This window comes from Apostichopus japonicus, chromosome 20, assembly GCF_037975245.1.
Source record: "Apostichopus japonicus isolate 1M-3 chromosome 20, ASM3797524v1, whole genome shotgun sequence".
Taxonomy (NCBI): domain Eukaryota; kingdom Metazoa; phylum Echinodermata; class Holothuroidea; order Aspidochirotida; family Stichopodidae; genus Apostichopus; species Apostichopus japonicus.
Genome location: NC_092580.1, coordinates 5,270,422 through 5,284,576, shown reverse-complemented (window position 1 = coordinate 5,284,576; position 14,155 = coordinate 5,270,422). Strand labels below are relative to the sequence as shown.

The window sequence follows — 14,155 nt, the reverse complement described above, 5'->3', positions numbered from 1 at the left end:
TGGCAATATTGTTCAAAACATTTCCTGCGAGGCTGATTTATTACAGCAACCTTCCCGCGCTGGGCTGTGTGTGTCCGTGTGACATTTCCCTTTGTGAGTGGGTTGGGGACACATCATTACTCGCTATAGGCTATTGTGACTAAAATTGCGAGCACGCTCTCTGGACATTTTTCTTTTGTTTCTGAAACTTTTCTTCTGAAATTTTCCTTATTGTTTTTACAGATGTACTTTTTTGCTCCTTCGTGTTTTTTTTTTAAGTTTCGTCCCCTTTTTTTTTTTTGCGTTTTTTTTTTCCCCGATTTTTTTTTTCTCCAGCCAGGCTAGATTTCCTGCGAGCATCGCGGATTTCCCGCGAACCTGGTTCGGAAGGTTCGCAAGGTTTTCCAGCCCAGGTCTGCCTACTTTCCCCCCAAAATGATTATAAATTTTACAGAATTTTGTTTGCCAACAGGATCCTACACCTAAGTGCAGGGTTCGGTTTCTTCCGGAAGAAACCTATTTCTTCCAGGGACGTGGAAGAAACTGGAAGAAACCTGTTTCTTCCAGGTTTCTTCCAGTTTCTTCCGGAAGAAACTGGAAGAAACCGGAAGAAACTGGAAGAAACTGTGAAAATTGGCATAAATGCAGCACAACCCACATACATGATAAAGAGACAAATAGTTTACCACCATCTGACTGAAATGCATACCATTGAAACCATTAAAATATGATATTTTTGTTTTGATTATTATTTTGGGTTGTTTTTCTACACCTAAAGATGTTTGCTTATAAATAACAATATTGAAGGACTGCTTATCATCTCGCGATCCCCCCATCAACCAGAATTGCATAACTGGCCATACTGTATGAATGATTAACCTGGATTGGCCCATGCACTGAGGATTTAATACAATGAACACCAAGAAAATAGCCGAACAATATCTGTTAGATTTAGGCAACAGTTTAATTTCTGCAACTCCCTAAATTACAACTTGTAGTTAACAGGAGGACTTGTCATCCCAACAGCAAAAAGAACAAACATCCACAATTAAAGGCATTGAAGACTTGCCCCAAACCGTGTGCGGCCATCTGAAAAAGTTAACTTTCTGTTGCTTGCAAGTGACGTTTTGTTCGTGTCGCTACAAAATGCAGACAGTACAGTAATGAAACGTTATACCTTGTTATCTTTAGCTGGACCTGAGATGTCCATCGCTGTATTGTTTGTACACTGTGCTGTGGGTATTGACCGCAGCTGTATGTACTGACTATACTAAGTGTATAATTACCGATGGTAGCAAGCTGTGTGTTTTTTCAGCGATCGATGGTGGTGTCTAACACTTCTGTTACACCTCATTCAAAACTAGGTCAGGTTACCGGCATTAGACGTTTCTTTTTGCACGAGTCTTCACACCCTTTAAACACAGCTGGCCGCGAGCCAGCCCTCATTTCACACTACAACTTCCAGTCGAATCTGTGAAACTCATGTCTTGAGTTCAATCTCCACAAAATATGGCCATAGTGGTCAATGTAATCGTAGTAATGAGTGTGCATTGTAGCAGGCCTACACTAGTTTCCAGGGAACACTTGCCCCTCCACTCAGAAACTAGTTTTTAACTAAGAACTGGGCTATAAATCAGGACCATTCTGGTCTGCAAAATATTGCTTGCCATTAGTTGTTCCCTGAATTGTCCGATGCTAGTAGCCTAGTAATATATTGTGTACAGTATATGCTGGAAGCAGGTCATGTGCTCCAAACCTAGATACAGACTACCTAGATGACACTATAGTGCTTCTTGTCCATTTATTACATAGTTAGAAATCATTGCAGGTTGTTATGAAACTTTATCAACAGTTTTTCCCCCAAAAATGAGGTTCTTCCAATTTGTCCGGAAGAAACTGGAAGAAACCTATTTCTTCCGAGTGGAAAAAACCGCGGTTTATTCCGCGTTTTTTTCCACCCCCGGAAGAAACCTGCGAACCCTGCCTAAGTGTATGGCATATGTATGCTATAACACATGTTTGTACAGTAGGATACTCAGAGTACAGAGTCATTGATTAAAATTACATGCTGTACTAAATAAGTTAATTCTTGCTTAGCTCACCATTGTACTCTACCCATTAAACATTTAGTCACAAATTGGCTGAAGAGGTGTATCTGTCTTAAAGTAGAACGATAGTGACAGAAAAAAAATCTCTCATTTTCATATATAATGTAGTTTATATGTTACCAGGCAACATATTTTTTTAATATTCCAAATAGCACACCGGAAAGTTATAAAAAATGGAATTGAAACATCGTTTTTTCGTCTCCGTAATTTAGGATTTTGCAAACAGTGCAACGACCTTGAACAGCCCTCAGGTCAGTGAATGACATCACTGTGATGATCTTTTCTGTTGTGAACTGTTCAGCACGGAGCTGTGCGTGCATTTCGTGTCAGCATAACTGTTATTTTCCGGCGTAATGTTCAGGACATAAATAGATAATGAATATCATGGTGTTTCTTGATTTCTTCACCACGTGTTTACAAGTTTTTTTTTACGAAATTTGCGGCGATTTCGCAACGATTTCCCAATATCTGAAGAGGTAACTCGCAAGCTGACCCAAAGTAACGTAAATCTCACGATCACGTTTTTGGCGGGTTTTATACAGAGTGCTGTATGAATGTGCTCACTTACCAGTCAAACTGGCACAATAACAATAGTGATGATAGTCTCAAACTTAGTTTAGTATAACATCCGAAAGAAAATCCAAAGTTCTAAACAAAGTAGATTCGCTTGTATGCACTAGGCCTACTGTAAAACATAAACGTTCCTTGTTCCATGCGTCATTAAATCCAACAGAATGGTTTCACTGAGCTTGAAATACAACCGCATTTGAACTCAATCGAGTAGTTAGTCTAGCTCGAACAATTTTCTCACTACATGCAATGCCTATTGCGTTTATTCACATGCATGTCTCGTGGTTTGGGCTTCAGGAGGAATCGTATTCTAGCCCAACTTCACGTAGGTCCGCAAACGGTACTTTCACACTGTGCAAACATAAGTGACAGTGTGCGCTCGTAAGTAATACTTACACGATGTTTTGTTTCGCTCGAGCATACATACATTTCCTATTCGTATTACATTTAAAGTGGTTTGGAGGGTATGAACACATCTCTGCCCAAAAAAACTCTGCCTAAGCGACGTCCATGCCCCAATTGAAATTTGCACGTGGATTCTCTCCTCACATAGTCATTAGGTTGTTCACGTCTGACATGTCTTCCAGTTCCAACACTTACTGTTGCATTTATCGGGATATATATAAATAATGCGGCATAAAAGCATCAATCTTTCAAACTTTTTTTTACTTTAGTGACCTTGCCACACGCAAATTTCAATTGGGCCCGAGATGGCTCTATGACCGATTATACCGTAATTTACATTGGGGCAGTCGGCTTCCCTAAAACGACAAGAAAAAGCAGGAACAATAACTCCTTATTAAAATTAGATCGTTAAATGTCTCACGCAGTGTATCAAATCTCCTCTCTGGTTTCTGTTGTTTGTCGAGTCCAATATAGAGTAGGTTGCAACTAAACTTACACACTAAGTGCACACTGCTGAAGTACACTACGCCGAGCTCACTTTGTTATCATCATAATGACGTCACATGTCACTGTAGATCACGTGATCATCATATCGCTGTTCGCGAAAAGCCCAATTTTTGTTTAAAAAATCAACGAGTTTAGGAATTTTTTTTAAGCCTTTCCCAACATCGGATTGACTTGAATTTTCACATGTGTAATATGGAAACCAACTAGAATACTCTTGAATAAAATTGTATTTTTTCGTCGATGCTGAAAAATCACTATCATTCATCTTTAAACCGATATCATCAACACTGGGTAACAGTACACCAAATGATATATTGGCAGAACTAAGGGGCAGAGACAGGGAAGGTCATATTTACGGAAATAACCACTTTGAAAAAAGGAAATGTGTGTAAATTTTAATATACTGATAACAATATGACCAAAGAAGGATTTCTATTGGCTACAAATTATGTTATTTATTAGCAATGCTCACCTGGTGAAAAAAAAAAACTCTGAGATGTCTCACTTTGCTAATTGAAGCTTAGATGAGAAATTCGTAGAATTTGCATTACTGTGAGATATTGAAGGCCAAATGCTAATAGCTGCTTTGGTTTTAAGTCATCAAGTGCTACACATTCATGGTCACAGCTGTAGTGTATGTGTCTTGTGCAAACTACTGTACTTCCAAGGTTCACATTGATAAAAAATTTAACAATCTTGCTTACTGTCCACTAAAAATGCAAAGACTGCATGAATTTTAACTTCATTAATTTTGAACCAAAGGTGAAGTAAACACTGGCTTGTGCTACTCTACTGTTAACTACAGTTGTATAATTATGCTGAATATATACATACAGTAGTGTTAAACTGTACTGCAGATACATGTGCATAGCGTTATACTGTACTCTAGATGTGCATAGCGGTTAAAGCAGCATTTTGCGTCCTCGACTATGATTTTTTTCAACCTCACTGATTCCACTATGCCATAACGACATACATAACTAGCTTATCTATTTATATTTTACTTCAAATGGTGGCATAAAAGTCGAAAAAATTGCAACTTTCAACTTTGTTGTTCTCCAAGATATTTTCCGTTGGGAACCCAATAAACCTCGCCCATAATATGAATATTTAAACACTACGAACGTCATTGACAGATACGTAATATAACACCACGCTTGATTTGTGTACACTCCATATGGCAGTTGTACCAGGCAGTTGCATCTCCCTGGTTGTACCAACGCAAAGTCTTGAATCTATTTTTAGCAATGGCTCATAACTAAACCTGCATCTCTGATTGGTTGAAATCAAACTAGTGGGTTTGGGAACTATATGCGATTAATTTTGTAAGTGGAATACTCGCCAATTAACGTTTTTGGCAGGGAAAAACTTGGCTAATATCTTAATTTGCTGTTTTGTGATTTGATGTATGTAAAAAACTGGATGGACATGTCAAAAAAGTAGAAAACGGCGACCAAACGCAAAATGCTCATGAATAAACATACTATTCACTGATTGGTGGAATTCAAACTAGTGGATTTGGAGATATGAAAACTTTGTCGAGGACACTTTTACTCGTTACCGACATAAATCGTTAATTACTCGCTAATTAATGCTCTTGGCAGGGTGAAACTTGGATAGTATCTTGGTTTGCTGTTTTATGATTGATACATGTAAAAAAATCGATGCACATGTTAAAAAGATGGAAAAAAGCGACCCAACGCAAAATGCTGCTTTAAATGTGCTGTTGATGTGCATAGAGGTACAGTAAACTATGCTGTAGATGTACAGAGTGTTAAACTGAACTTTAGATGTACATAGTGGTATACTGTGCTGTAGATGTGAATAGTGATAAACCTATGCTGTAGATGTGCATAGTGTTGTACAGTACTGTACTGTAGATGTGCATAGTGGTATATTGTGCTGTTGACGTGCATAGAGGTACAGTAAAATGTGCTGCAGATGTACAGAGTGTTAAACTGAATTTAAGATGTACATAATGGTAAACTGTGCTGTTGACGTGCATAGACTGAGGTACAGTAAACTGTGCTGTAGATGTACAGAGTGTTAAACTGTACTTAAGATGTACATAGTGGTATACTGTGCTGTAGATGTGCATAGTGGTATAGTGCTGCAGATGTGTAATTGTGTATTAATGGTAAACTATGCTGTAGATTTGCAGAGTGGTATACTGTGCTGTAGATGTGCATACTGGTAAACCTATGCTGTAGATGTGCATAGTGTTGTACAGTACTGTACTGTAGATGTACATAGTGGTATATTGTGCTGTTGACGTGCATAGAGGTACAGTAAAGTGTGCTGTAGATGTACAGAGTGTTAAACTGAACTTTAGATGTACATAGTGGTATACTGTGCTGTAGATGTGCATAGTGGTAAACCTATGCTGTAGATGTGCATAGTGTTGTACAGTACTGTACTGTAGATGTACATAGTGGTATATTGTGCTGTTGACGTGCATAGAGGTACAGTAAAATGTGCTGCAGATGTACAGAGTGTTAAACTGAATTTAAGATGTACATAATGGTAAACTGTGCTGTTGACGTGCATAGACTGAGGTACAGTAAGTGTGCCGTAGATGTTCATAGTGTTAAAGTGTACTTTTAAATGTACATAGTTGTATACTGCACTTTAGATTTACAAAGTGTTATACTGTGCTGTAAATGTACAGTAGATACAGGTATGCAGTAGATGCATGTTTGCAGTAAACTGAGAGAAAAGTAACTATAAACTACAGTACGTAGTACTTAACAACTCTGCACTTCACTATACACCTAGTCAGTTTTGGAACCTGGGAGAATTTTCAGTGAAGACAGTTACTGACATTGTACCATGTTTTCATAATAAATCTCTATTTATAGTACTTAAAAATGGTTGCACCAAGCTACACATCTAGTATACTGTTGTAATTCAACAGTGACAATACAGTAGAGCTACTTTATGGTCATAACTTAATTCCCTTCTGAAATAAAGACCATATCAGGGATGTATACAACTTCCACTATACAAGCTTTGCACTTTACTACAAAGACTCTAGGGAATGCTAGAACCCCACGGACTAATTAAAAGGAAAAGCTTTTGAAATCGCAGATTAACACTACTTGCGAATGACAGGTTTCCTAATATTTAGTAAGTACATTGTACCAGATGTTTACTCCCACCGAAAGGCAATACCAAAGAATTTAAACTTTTACAATAATATAAAGTAAAATACTCTCCAAGGCATTCTGCACTTTTCATGACATATGAAGTTCATGGTGGTAAGGAACATTGTTACATAGCTAGAAATTGAACAACTAAAATGCCAGGCCACATAACTGTATTACTACATAACAAGTGACTCATCATTTCCATTTCAGATCAAACGGAATGGAAATACAATACACTCCATTGTTCATTACGGCATAGTACCCCTCTCAAACCCCTATAGGGTCACCAAGTTTCAGGATCTCAACACTAGTGTAACAAGGAAGCATACCCTCAAGCTTTACAAATTAACTATTTGACAGATCAGTCTGATCAGCAGAAAAGAACTTTGATACAAAGGTAAAACAAGATGTTTGGTTTTCTCAGTAACACTCTCTGAAATACGGAAGTGGCATAGTTTCTCTTTAGCTACTACTGTACTGCACAGTGGCAACAACAACACTCGGCTGCGACTAAACAGACCCGTCGCAGTCAAGTTATTTCAAGTACTGAATGTTATATTGTGATGATTATTCCAAACCATACTGAAATTACAAGAAGCACACAAGATTCAAAAAGTCAAACGTTTGTGGACCCCCTCTGAATTTTCATCTGAATCCTTCCCACTCCCATACGGGGGAAGGGGGCCCTTCCCCACACCCTACCCTCCCCCAAAAATTAATTAATTACACCAATGCAAAAACATGTGATCGACACATCGAGAGAAAGTCACATTTGAAAATTACCACAACTGATGTAGGGCTAACTTTCAAGTTTCTCTCCTGTACAGCAAATTTAAATGCTTTAGCATGAATGCTTTATATGGAAAACAATATTAGCTTATTGTTGTGTTTTAAGGTGTTCCAACAGCTACAGTAGAGAGATTGGCATTTCTTGTTGAACAACCACGCAAACAAGTGACGGTGTCCTGATAGATACTGTATGCATACCATACAAAAATAAAAAGCCTTTACCTGTATTGCTTCACACTCAAGTTCACCATACTTTATAGTGAGTTCAACCTCTTTAGCTGACAAATTATATAAACAGCCATATTCTTTATCAGTTTATTCCATACATTATGCACTTCTCAGATATTAAAGTGCCACATTTCTGAGAATGCAATAACCACATGAAAATAAATAATAGAGTATTACAGACAGTGACAATATAGGTTAAAAGTTCATGTGTACTACTATACAGCACTGTACTGTACTGTAAATGATCAGTTTGGACCTTCATGCCAAAAACAAGGATGCACTTCTACCTTATGGATCTACTTAACGAACAGTTAGAAATATTTTACTAAAATGTAGCAAACACAATTAATATTGATCAGTAAAATGTGATAATTCAAAACCAATTTAGTTCCTACTTTATGTTTACAGATTTTTATTTTTTTTAGATATAATTACCTACTGAATTCCTTCAATTTTAGTGGCACAATTTGGGTAGTTTTATTAATTTTTTTTCAGTTTCCTGCAATACCTAGAGTAGACTAAACTATAACACTAAGATAGAGTACACCAAGATAGAGTACATTTTAAATTACAAATGTTACATGCGGTATGGAAAGTCCTAGCTATTGTACAGTATAGCAAGTCATGAATTCCAGGAAAAACCAACTACTTGCTTCAAAAGTTAGATTTCAGTCATAGCAGCTGGTGCATTAATCTGTGGAAGTTTACTTTTAAATACCTAACTTAGGTTTGGAAAACTGCTTTCAAATGTAATGGTTGATCACAATTGACCGTAGTTCATTATGAATGACCAGAACAGCAGAAATAATAAATTTGAACCAGATGCCAACTCAGTGTGTAAAGTGATATTACAGCAGGAAGTAAAAACTACAGTTTAGGCTTGATAATGTCCAACGGATTTAAAGGTCTGAGACCTGACCTCTTTCCAGTCGTTATTAAATGTAAGTTAATACGTTTATTTCATAACATTGCACTACGAATTCCGATCCAAACTTAAATACCTTTGAGCACCAGATATATTGTTAGATATATCTTAAATGAATCCAACAAGTATTTAATTATTCTAATATAATTTAATGAATAATCGTCTTGTTTAGGACTAAAAATCGTATCAACCAAAAGATTCTGGAAATTCTGGAATATAAATGGTTACATTATAATTCATGTTTTCAAATGGTTTTCCTGTACTGTTTCCCTTTGATATATGAGAAGAGCTCTGTTATTGCAATGTAAAACTGTTGCTATTTGTGACACAGAGTTGGCGAGTGTGTTTCTTCTCAGGTTGCCTCACATCGACGACCAATATTTTACCTGGGGATATCAACCTTAGATATGGATATTCTCATAATGCACTGATAATTTGTTCAACACTTTTCTTATCTAACGCAGAATTTTGTATAGTGATTGGAACAGCCCAACAAATTGCTACTGTGTACCTGTTTGTGAACCAAGTTTGGTCTTTCCTACTTACTGTACCCCTTTCAAGGTGAACATAACTAATTATCAGACATATAAAGGCTATTCTTAGGCTCCAGTATGTGTACAATGCAACCAAAACAAATTTCATTTTTTGTTATAAATGGGATGTACTGTAAAGCACACATCTATGTTAACTACAAATGCCCAATGCCTTCTTCAGAGGCAATTTATTGCAATTCATCATTTTTGTGGTCATCTACAATATGCTAACTTTTGTCATCTGACACTGTGCATCTCTAAAGGAACTAGTGCAATGTCATCTTTATAACCAAAAACCCAGGAAAGTATTTGCTGTGTTTGCAGAATTCCTTGAAAAATTTGCTGGGATATGATGACAGAAAATTCAACAAAACTGAAATAAAGAATAGTTTAATGTACACTCGGTGAACCAAAGTTTTCTTCATAAGCAAGTTTTCAACACTTACGTACATCCCACAAAATTACTGTACTCTTACTACAGCTGTCCCATACAATCTAATTTAAGCTCAGCTCTGTGCTCTAGCAGTACAGTGCTCCATGGGTTCAACTAAGGCTCACCAGTGCTTATTTTTTGATCCATCAAGAAAATTCATAGACACCATTTCACTGATATACGCAACCGGCATGGACGTCTTGACATACTATGTTTGAATGAGATGTAATTACGTGAGAAAAAGAACAACTGGGAAACTGATAGGGAAATTATATACAAAGGAGAAGTGCACAGAAACCAATGACCTCTGGGTTACAAGTCCTGCACTCTACTAACTGAGCTACCCAGCACCTTAGTTAGTAGCCATCCCTAAACAGTAATCTTTTGTTTGCTAGGGGTACACCTATCCAGAACTCACAGTACCTGAATAACATGTGAGTAGGGATCACACCCCAGTTTCGATGGATACAACCCGGAAAGGGGAAAGGAATGGATTTCTAGAGAAACGTTTCAATGAAAATGACATATCATTTTGCATTAGTCATAACTGAATATATGCTGCACTGAGAGAAGACATTGTGCAAGTTGAACTTGGAAGTTGATGAAGTTGTGTACTGTTCACAGTATATAAAAACAAGATACGTTTCATAACAGTTTAAGATGTAACCATAAGTCATAGGTGTAGGCATACACCACGGTCAGTCTAATTAAATGCCATTATTAATTTCTTTTATCTTTGCCATTACTCAAAGACTTATTTAAAACAAACTGGTAGAGCTGTGATCAGTGTGAAATTTTTCATCCTAATATCTAAATGAAGTCTTGTAATATCAAAAGCTTTTCCTACCAGAAAATTCATTTAATTCCTCAGACCTGGCCACAATAAATCATACATTTCTCAAAGACTTATTTAAAACAAACTGGTAGAGCTGTGATCAGTGTGAAATTCTTCATCCTAATATCTAAATGAAGTCTTGTAATATCAAAAGCTTTTCCTACCAGAAAATTCATTTAATTCCTCAGACCTGGCCACAATAATCATACATTTCTAGCTAATAGCTATGGTGGACTGCTTAAAGGACTACTGTGTTGTAGAATTGACATTATTCCAGACTGTCTTGGCCAAAAGGAGTCAAAGGATATATGCATGACAAAATGCACAAAGGCCAGCTAAATTGTTGTGTGGAATTGGCAAATCGAGTTAAGGAATAAGGTCTATTTTAATATCGGGCAGATGTAGCCTACACATTTTTACCTACAAAAGTAAAGCTTGGAGAACTTCTTCGCTTGTATGACTGTATTACTGCTAGTATTAGCCATACATATGTTTGAACAATTTCCAGACAGAGCCATAACATCACATTTTAGAAGTTCTGGACACTAAACATACTTGATAATAAACATATTATGCTCAAGTTGTAGAAGGAAATTGCTCACATAAAATACAAGGCACACGACTTGAATGAAGAATGCATTTCCCACAAGGAAAAGGTTTTCCTGGCTTGCATTCATTTTGCAAGAAAATTGGTTACAGAATGAATTTGAAATGTACACAAGTTCATACAGTATTGCTCACAAGGGCAATGGAGGAGTAAGGCAGTCATTTGCTTTACTCATGAAGCTTTGAAAAATAATGTGCAATGTATAAGGCATGCTGTTTAGCAGTTTTCAGTACCATCCTTTATAAATTTAACCAGGTATTTACTTTATTTGCTATGCTCTCAACAGATTTTATTGTACATAATTTCAGTAGTGATTGCTTTCATTTTTTGGTTAGGAAATATGCATTTTTGCCACGATTGTGACAAGAACGCATCAATCATTACTTTGAGGAGCCCATCTATAAACTGTTGGCCGAGAATACATTGGGCCTAGGCCTAACAGTACATAAACAGTACACTCCAGTAAGTCTTACATTACACAGTATGTTGTACTAGCCTACAGTGTACTGCATGTACAACTAAACACAGTACTAAGCTACATGTCTTACGCTAACCTAATACAAGCTAGTACAGGCAAGACTAACGATATCGTTTGACTTGGAAGTGACATTCATGTCTACTTTGACAAACAAATTAGTGAAGATGGGTCATGAGTGCATGCGACTTACCTGACGGTGTACTCTCTCTCTGATGCAGGATTCTAGAGAATACCGGTGAACAATATTTGATGAGTATTTTTTTCACGTTTCTACCGAGTACTTACTTGACGAGCACTTCGAGTCGAGTTCACACTAACTCACATATATGATGTATGACTAATGCATTTAGAACTACATCCGCGAAAAATTCCCTTTCTTTCTGTATCGGTAAAATGGAGTGTACCATTTTCTACATAGGTGCACCAACTAGTACAAATACGAATATATTCTATGATACGCCTATAAAATGGGGAAAAAATGAGACAGTAACGGCTTCACAACCGTGTTAAAAATATTTTTGAGGGTACAGAATGAAACGGATATGTGGTTTATCTCAATTTGTGATGATCCTTTATTGACAAAGCAACTTTGTATAGCCACCCAAACTTGGTTTTATTGGCATCTGCTGTAATCGGGTACGATGACCCTATTTAATTCGACTACAACTCAGAAGCGATTGTGTAACATTGGTTACACAACTTTAGGTTAGGGCATAGTGTGGGCAGCCTGATTGGTAGACCAATAGATAGGGGAACCACCAATGGCAAGTTTACCAGACTATAAACGTTGTTTGAGGTTGCAAGTTTAAATGCTGTTCGAAGTTTGTAGTAAGCAGACGGGAGAGGAAAAAAAGTTAGTTGGGAACCGACCAGTACTTGACAGGTGTACTCTTTCGCAGATGCAATAATCACTTGACTTCGGTGGACCAACTATGTTTTTTTTCTCTTGCCCGGGCTCTATCTAAATTATTGATCATCAATGCCACGGTTCATTCCTGATTTCGTTATAACTGACCTAGATTTGTAACTTGATCGTTTATGGAGTTATTGAGTTGTCATGTGTAAAAGCAACATCATGAAAGCACCTACCCTATATCAGTACTTCTAAACTACTAGTAAAAGTGATTTTCTGAATAATTTTCTATTCATTTAAAACAAGCCAAGCAACAAAGTTCAACAAACGAATAAGATTAAGTCCATTTATTTTCCATCTTTTCAACAAATATCGTTCCTAGGTCTCAGTTAATGGGTATAACCTTGTGGAAACACTATATATATTACTGTGGTTTCGCTATAACAGATCAAAAGGACGCCTCCACTTATGAAAAGTATATTGACGGATTACAAAGTGCTGCCCAAATTTGAAGTCCCTGCATTGCTAGATCACGGAACGGCTTCATTGTGGTAGCAAAATGTAGTCGCTTCATATACACACAGAAACTGTGTCCTTGTACGTTGTTATAGTATGGGACTGTGGGAACTAAAAATCGAACTACGATTCGAAGTAGATCTCGTAGCGATACCCGCACCCAGATCAGGATACGACCTAGTCTGGTTTTTAAGCGAGCAGTTTGAAGCATGCTAAAATTCGCCGACAATACTGATGGGATGAGGATTAGAATTACAGCCCAGGGTCCCTTAGTGGGTCTGGAAACACAGAAGGAAGAGTGTATTCTCACATCCATAAAATGAAGGCTGCAAAAATGGGGGCATGAAGATGTGATTATCATCAGGCCCGATCTGTTTTGTGTGATCCATAGACAACCCACTGTTCTGCATGTTTAGGCTGCTTTCCAAATGATGGCGTAGGTTCAGATTAATGGCAGGGTTGAGTAAACTCATAGAGAATGGTGGCTTTAGTTTTCTTCCTTCTAGATGCAGTTACATCACAAGAACATTTGGTGTGTGGCTGTGGATCGAGATCCAGGGGAGGGGGGAGTAGGGTTAGGTAATGGGCCATTTGTCTTTTGCAGATGAGAGCTCTTCATGAAACCAATAAAACCATGGAGCTCACATTCTACACTAGATATGGTGTATATGAGTTTGATTGTTGCAGGGAGGAATAAGAGGTGGGTAGAGGTCATGGGAGGTGGTTAGTTGGGGGAAAGACTGGGCTAACCTGTAAAATATCTGCTTTAAGTATAATTTATATCAAAAGAAAAAGTTTTCTTGGGGTTTGCATAGAAAATAACTCTGTTGCAATCCCTGGATGCATGGTAAACAATTTATTTGGCTAAGAATCCCTGAACAGAGAACTGGTTACATAGGAAATAACTCAACATGGGATAGGGCAGGACAAGAAATCCTGAGGTTACTGGTTCAATTCCAACTCTAGTCAATTATTTCTTTGATCATTCAATAAAAGTTGATAATTTTGTCAGCCAACTTTCCATAGTTTACATCGCTTTATAAGACACAATTACGGTGGAAACAATTGGCAAAGAACTGAAAAAAAGACATTAAAAAACAATGTTGCCTACAGAGTGAACAATTTCCGCTTGAAGCAGTAAAGTCATGGACTCAACCTGCTACCGAGCAAATATGACTCAAAGGTATTTGTTATGTGTTCTTGGAACGGCCTGCTCTGCTACGTAAACGACATTTAAGAGAGA

The 14,155-nt window shown here is 37.4% G+C and overlaps 1 protein-coding gene across 1 annotated transcript in view; it reads right to left on the bottom strand.

Moving 5' to 3' along the window:
- Positions 1 to 11,893, bottom strand: part of LOC139961068 (helicase ARIP4-like) — a 51,729-nt gene extending 39,836 nt beyond the window's left edge. The window contains exon 1 of the mRNA XM_071959918.1: positions 11,734 to 11,893. The gene's annotated coding sequence lies outside the window, so the exon portion shown is untranslated. The remainder of the gene's footprint in view (positions 1 to 11,733) is intronic.
- Positions 11,894 to 14,155: the final 2,262 nt, after the last annotated feature.